This window comes from Humulus lupulus, chromosome X (assembly GCF_963169125.1).
Source record: "Humulus lupulus chromosome X, drHumLupu1.1, whole genome shotgun sequence".
NCBI lineage: Eukaryota > Viridiplantae > Streptophyta > Magnoliopsida > Rosales > Cannabaceae > Humulus > Humulus lupulus.
Genome location: NC_084802.1, coordinates 118,388,471 through 118,396,291, shown reverse-complemented (window position 1 = coordinate 118,396,291; position 7,821 = coordinate 118,388,471). Strand labels below are relative to the sequence as shown.

The 7,821-nt window shown below is 34.2% G+C and overlaps 1 long non-coding RNA gene across 2 annotated transcripts; it reads right to left on the bottom strand.

Moving 5' to 3' along the window:
• Positions 1 to 204: 204 nt before the first annotated feature.
• LOC133803993 (uncharacterized) lies at positions 205 to 2,233 on the bottom strand. Of its 2 annotated transcripts, none has more exons than XR_009878259.1 (3): positions 2,143 to 2,233; positions 1,989 to 2,059; positions 205 to 294 (listed from the first exon to the last, which is right to left on the bottom strand). It is a non-coding gene; the product is annotated as an uncharacterized LOC133803993 (long non-coding RNA). The 2 variants fall into 2 exon arrangements; XR_009878258.1 differs by lacking the exon at positions 205 to 294 and adding an exon at positions 1,867 to 1,901.
• Positions 2,234 to 7,821: the final 5,588 nt, after the last annotated feature.

Genomic DNA, 7,821 nt, shown 5'->3' with positions numbered 1-7,821 from the left:
CGGCAACGAAAAATACATGAAGGGATCAAAAGTGATTGAAATCTTTCCACATGCTGGGCTAACCAGTGTCGACTTATATTGACCCTGACCATTAGCATATAAACATTGTAAGAGAAGAAAATACTTTTGTACCATTACAGGAAAAAATAAATGCTTATGGTTCAAGGAGAGAAGAAATATAGCTTTCAAAAAAGAAGACTTTAATTCCCACTCACCTGGCAAACATCCACTATCAATAAGTCATTCCGGGCCCTGTGATTTTGCAAATGATGAAGATCCAATGCCTACATCAATCTGCAAAATAGACAGTTAAGCTGTCATTAATTTAGTATCCCATAGAGGAAAAAAAAGAGGTTTGCAAATTATCATATTACTTAAGTAACCAAAGGGCAAAAGTAAATGTTTCTATAAAACTGAAAACTTAACTTCTCTTTATTTAGTGTAACAATAAAAATAATTAAAGAAATAAATAATACTTAACGTGACATCTAGGCAAGTAAGATGTTTGACAAAAGAAAGTATTAAAAAAAGAAATACCCTGAACTATTAAAAAAGAAAGTAATCACTATAGATTTCTTGGACAAAAGAAAGATGAAACAATTAAAATATTATCTATTATTAAAAATAGTCAACAATATTCATAAGAACTCATTAGCCTAAAAAATTATAGAGGTATGTTGACTTACAAGACCCAGTCTTGGATACTTGCCTAAAATATGCCAAAAGGTACATAACATAGTGACATGGTGTGCTCAAAATATAATGATATATTATTATGGCCATTTTAACGTTAAAGAGGGTGACACAATTCAGTATAAGCAATCACTTGTCACGGTTGTTTTAGACATTGTGAAAGGTAAAATCAGACTTGATGGCTATGAAGGAATGGAAATAATGGCCAAAAAAAATTCCAATAATGTAAACCAGAAAATAAGATGTAATACTCTGTTTTTTCTTTAGAAAACATAGCCCCCCAAAAAAAACTCAGCAATGAAGGCTGGAAATAGACAAAAATCAGCAACAAAGACTTTGAAGAAACTAACCTAGAATAGAGCCAAGCTCTGACACATGACTCATTCAGATCTCTCTAAGTGTCTCTGTCTAATTGTAAATACTTGATATGTGTGCATGCTATGCAGAAATGTAGATCATGTCAGGCTAATTCTAGTTAAAACCTGGTTCATGTCAAAAACAGCTGCATATCTTCCAACTAACAGTGAAAATATACTAATCAATTTAATTGATGAAGAACAGAGAAATAACAGTCTTTACAGCACAAAAACTACAAAAAATCATGATTAAAATGCAATGCAATAAATCCAATATGTTAATAATACTCTGGAACTTTGACTCTTTTATCTATGAAAGAGAGCTAAGTAAAACCTCCAATTATAGCACCTAGAATCTTAATCAACAAGAATGTGCAAATTTTTTTATAAAATAAACAGGGCTTATAATCAATAACCAAAACAGAGTGTTAGTGGCACCACACATATGAGAACATAATTTATAAGCAAGAAAGTTTCATGCACATTTAAAGAAAAATACAAATTTCAAGCCATGCTAAGTCAAGGTAATTTCAGCAGCAAAAAAAATTGTCAAGCTAATTAATAAGTACTATTATAGCTAATAAAATATATACAATATAAGCAACACATGCCAATAGAAATATCTTGATTGCATAGATACAAAAACAACATTAAATAATCTAAAAGGTTAAGTTGATATACAATAAGGTAGTATCCAATCACAGTTGAATTATGAAATTAAACCTTTGATAAACAGAGAATGACATCATCCAGAATATACTTTGCATTTCCTGTAATGGGTTCCGGAATATAAGTGTGCTGTTTGACAATTCTATCAGCAGGTTTGCCTTCTTCAGTGCCATATCTAAAAACCTGAAGCAAATAAATGATCAAAGTTTCATAGTTTGAACATGCCCTCAACATATGTAACTGCAAGAATAAACTAAATATTGGTTCTACCTGGACCCACTCAGAAGGAAGCTAAGAGTTTCTCCAAGGTCACACCTGCTGCAAATGGGTGACCAGGATTGCTAGAGAATAAGAAATTAAAATTCAGACAGAAAATAAGAATGTTAAGATTCCAAAATATAAAATTTAACTTGCTATTACACACCTTTCACTGTCCTCGTATCTGATATGAATATTTAAAATTGAGAGTTTCAAATTTCCAACTATAGTGTTGATAAGGGAACCCAACCATGATTGATTCTTCAAATAAACATATATACATATTAATACAGTTATAATCATATGTATGGTTCAAAAAGATCAAAAGGTAAATCCTAGAAAAGAATAACATCACAGCATTTGAATACTACAACCAAAACTTGATACAATATTTGACAAAGCTACTCTAAACAATAGAAGTAATCTAGGAATTGACAAAGCATAGTAAATTTTTTAAGTGCATAGATAATTCACTACCTGTGGATCTTTATCAGTTCCATCGTTTCCACTGTAATAACTGTATGACTGTTCTGCAGATGCTGTAATCTTCAATAGGAACATAACATAGTAAACACATCACCATCTTTGTCCATCAATATAGAATTTTATAAAACCATGAGCAAATACATGAATGTACAAGGAAATTGGAAACCAAAAAAAGAAAAAGAGGAAAAAGATTAGCATCACTGTCCATGACATGTCTATGAGATAATTTACCCATATGTGTTAATTTTGAATTAAGATTGAATATTAGAAGATACATAAAAAAAACTCCATACAAAAACAAACCATATAAAATGAAGTGGAAAAGGTACTGGGAAACTAAATCTTCAACATAGCATACCAAATTTATGTTGTTAGAATAGTGTGAAAGCTTTCCATCACGAGCTGAATAAATTAGCTTCAAACTTCCTCGTCCAACTTCTATAGTGTTGTCTATACTTTCTTCTGACCTGTACACAGAAGAAATGGCTACACTAGAGCCTGTAAAGTAGAGCAATAATTAGATTATCAGGTCTAACTTGGAGAGCTCTTATATGTAACACCTTAAACATTACAATATGGCCAACCTGTTTGTTTAGTGGTAGAAATTATGTAAGTGCTGAAACCAATTGGCGGTACTGACACTGTAAATGCAAGCCAATATTTATATGACATATGCAAGTTATATATATAAACTTTCCTATTACTATTCTAATCATGATCAGCGACTAATAAAAATAATAATGATAATTATTATCTTATTCATCAGGCCATCCAACGCTAGATGTGAATATCTGGCCAATTGCTTCAAGTGCAGAAACACTCCAACTCTCAGCATGCCTTACAATCTGTCAAGTCAATGAATCATGAAGCAACCATTATAAATAATAATGATCAATATATATATTTATATATATAGCAACAATTTATAACACAAAAATAAATTATCATTTACTTTAAACTCGCCGTCTAATTCATAGACCGTACTTTCGTTGATGCTAATAAGAGGCATCCATGGAAGCTTCAGGTAGGTCCTGCATAGCAGATAAGTTGGATTGTAGCTATATTGAAGGCACAAATACAAATTTCTATAGTAGAGTCTGGCAGGTTAACTAGCATTTGCATTAGCAATGGATAACTCTTATATTTGATTGACCAAAAATGGATTAGGCCATAAACAACCTTCTTTATCCTAAGTTTACTATAACTATTATTGCTGTTATTATCTTTTTGACAGTTTATTCTGGTCATATATATATATATATATAACAAGCCTCTATTCTGTAATGCAGCATTCAAACTTACTATTATGTACGTTAAAAAGTAAAAAGGAACATAGACCGATTTGTAAGCACCTTAATTTCCACTTTGCCACCACAAATTTTGTTTCAGAGGAGATATCCTGCAGAGATTAGCATTGCAAGACATTAACCACAATCTGCTACTAAATTTTTAAAAAGAAAAGAAAAAAAAACTGCTGCATAAGTCATATTGTGGAACATTTGTTAGTTTGGTCATGCAGCCATGCTGGTGCACAAGCCCTGAGCAGCCGTTGTGAGACGTTGTTGCTCAATCATGCACCACACTCAATGAAGCCCCCTACACTTTCGAGAATGACTTAGGTGGCCTACAACCTTGATATCATGTCTCCACATTTCCTAAGGCTGAGGAACATCACCAATGACTACCTTGGATTGTGGCACAGCAGCAATGTTGACTGAGGCTTTAGTATGGACTATAAACAGCTCAATTGGTCAAACTCACTCATCAAATTCCCCTTAGTTGTACAACATATAAAGAGAATGAACAGAGTTTGGAAGTGCCAAAAGAAAAAGTGAAACAGTGAAAGTGAGGGTTTAAGCATTAATGGCCGGAGATGGGCATTTTTCATTTTTAATCATGTTCAGGTTAATTCCTCATTTTGGGATTGTTATTAAGTTAACAACATCAACTACCCTGATTGAGTTTTTCCTTAGAAGATTCTTTCTATGCCAAACTCTATGTTTGATTAGAGGGAATGGTGGAAAGGAAATTGAATCATGATAAGGGAAGAGTATGGTTGTCTTGTCTTTTCTATGTGAAGCAGCCTATTATTTCACTCTCTGATGCACTAGGATTTAGCACATTTATTAAGAACTTAAGATCACAACAAAATCAAGCTTGATCTCTTTCTGGTATTGTCATGGCAAGTATATCAAAACCATATTAATCTGTTACCAATAAGTAATATGTTAATCAATTGCAATCTAAAAGGAGTGAATGACTACCTTCTCAATGTTTTCCAATCCAATAGATGGAGAGTCAAAGAAAGGAACAAGCAATTTCAAGTTGCGGGAATACAACTCCTTACCTGTACATGCGCAAAGATAATTCAGTTGAAGAAGCAGGAGACTTATGCACCAAATATTGTTAAGCCAAATATTTGGATACATACTAGAACCTTGTAAGTGTGCTCATATGGCCAATATCCAAAGTCAATTGAAAGGTCAGCCGCCAAGTCCATTCAACATAGCTCAATTTCCATACAAAAAGCTGATTAAAAAAAAGCTATAATAATAACTCATTTTACTCATATATCTCACTGAAGCATTCCATCAAACAGTTATTATGCATAGGTTTAGCAAAGCTTATTTTTATATAACAAGACCAATTTAAGCAGTCAAACTAAACAAAATTTATAGATAAATTGACACACACATCAAATAACACAAATACACTCTATACATACAAGTTTAGCCTACATACAAACATTAATTTATATTCCAAAACACACCATATTTAAACATAGAAACAAAGATCACTATTATCATGGTTGCAATAATAAAATTAACAAAGAGAACATTAATGATGAATCATTGATCAGTCATGAAAAAACAGAAAGAGAAATTGAAAGAAAAATGGTACTTAAAGTGAGGATAGGGTTATAGTTGTAGAAATAGATGAGTGAAGATGGATAAATAAAGATGAAGAAGTACATACCCATGCCGATGAGAGCTTGAAATTGAGATAGTGATTGCCAGAAATTGAGGAGCAATGGGAGAAATGTGAGAGGGAGATGGAGATGTCGAGAAATGGGAGAGAGAGACCAAACGTAAGATTCTCTTTTCATACTAAAAGTTATCACTAAATAATATATTTATTATCTAAATGAAAGTGAATGAGAACAAATCTAAGCAAGGTGCTATTGCTTGTAAGGACAGAAAAAATTGGCTTACAGCCATGGAAGAGGAGATGAAATCTCTATATGACAATAATACATGGAGTTTAGTAATAGAATTCAATAAAAAGAAAGTGAGATAAATATAAAATAAGAGTGTACATGCTTTAAATTCATCCTTAAAATACTCACTAGTAGCATCAAAGAAATAAAAGTTAATTAAATCCCGGTACTTTAAAAAGTAACAGATAAGTTTCTTAGTATGAAAGTACCTGATACCCATTCCACTCTGGATTTTGTGAAGGAACCCCTTGAGTTAGGGAAAGCATCATTGGCATAAATGAAACAAGAGAAAACATTCAAATAATCAGAATGAATCAAATGAAAAAATTCACAAAACAAGAGAAAAAGATCAAATTATAATATCTAGAATTGTTGTAATTATAAAAACCTTACATTCTGACTGCCTTTCTCCATGCCAAGATCAAACAATACAGCAAAACGAGTATGAACTCAGAATCTAAAGATAGGGTCTCAAGAGACTTGCAATGTACGCCCACTGCTTCCAGTGAGACATCAGTTATCTTAGCACAAGCAGCAATACCAAGAGCTTTCAATGATTCCCACAACCAAGAGCTAATTCAACTAAACCAGCATCTGTTAAGGCCTCACAAAATCGCAAATTTAAATCCCCAAGCTGCTTACAAGACTGCCCAACAGCAGCTAGACCATGATCTCCAACATAGCAACCCTTAAAGAAAACCATACCAAAATGATATGTCACAAAAACTTGGGAAAAATGAGGTAAACGATGAATATATTTTCATTTATTTTAACAGAAACAGATAAGACCCACATAAAACACTTCAAATTTCAAGTATAGTAGACCAAAAAATCACCTGTAAATCTGAAGCTGTTAAAAATGAGCACTTCTTGGCGAGTGCAATTAAGCCAGAACTTGAGACGTTAGAGCACCAGATTAAGCTCAGCTTCTCAAGTTTCGGAAAGCCTTCGCCAAAGCTCTAAACCCTGTTTACATGAAAGAAGAAAGTGGTATAGCCTTAAAGACGTATGTTAGAGTTCATGAATAAAAAGGCAATAATGTTTGGAGTTTAGAAACATAGGAGTAAAACATACAACTCAAATTGCAAGTGAAAAAAAGGTTGGACTTTATAACAACATACCGTATATTCCAGGTTTGAGAAAGGCCTTTCCACATCACACAATACAAAAGGGCATCCATTAATGTACACTACCTGTTTGAAGAAAAGAAAGAAATTTTTTTGGTTGAGAACAACCACTTGCACTAGTGGACTATCTAGTCCGAATTTTTTGCATGGTCAAAGCATCAAAAGGCTCGTGAGTCCAAAATTTAGGTTGGGCAAACTTGAAAACACAGGTAAAATGAAATCGCCTAGGAAATCGAATTTGGTTATAGAAACTGAAGAACCTAACAAGTAATGGATCTGTGTAGGAATTTACCGGCTCCTCGCGAAGGTTCATCCAAAGAACTTGAGCCTCCTTTGCATGAATGTGGTTGAGAACATTCCGGATCCCATCCATGGTAGGAATTGCAAGGCCATGAACATGTAAAGATTCGGCGTGATGGTAGTTGGGAGCGCCATCGATTTGAGGAGACAATCGTTTGTTCTGGTAGCCAGGAAAGTGGTCACTCTTCAGAATCGTCTTCTTCCCGAGCACTGATCCTCCCCTCAGCTTCATCAGTTGCTCCGGCTCCTTTGATGAGATTTGAGAGAGTGAGGAGTTCGGAGACCGTACCAAGCTGAAGAAATGGGTCTCTTCGTCGAAATGTAAGGAAATAGGTCTCTGTTATTTGTTGAAGAAATGTTGAAGGAAATGAAAAATAAAAGCTAAGTGGCGGGATGGCTAAATAAATTACCGCCCTTATTTTCATTAAGTTCCCAATATAATACTTTTCCATAACTCTTTTTTATTAGTATTATATTCATGTGTTATGGTAATGGGTATTTGGTGTAGTGAAGGAGGCCTGCGCAGCCTGCTCACCTTCTTGGGCAGCCGTCAAGGCAGCCTTGGCACTTTGCTATTGTTGTTGAGCAGTTGCGAGGGTGGCCTGAGTAGCGGCCTGAGCAATCTGGAGCTCGCCCCTGAGCTCATCATTCTTGGCCCTGGACCGAGCTACACTACTGTGTAGGGCCAAAGCCGCCTGCAAAAAGTTAAAGAAAG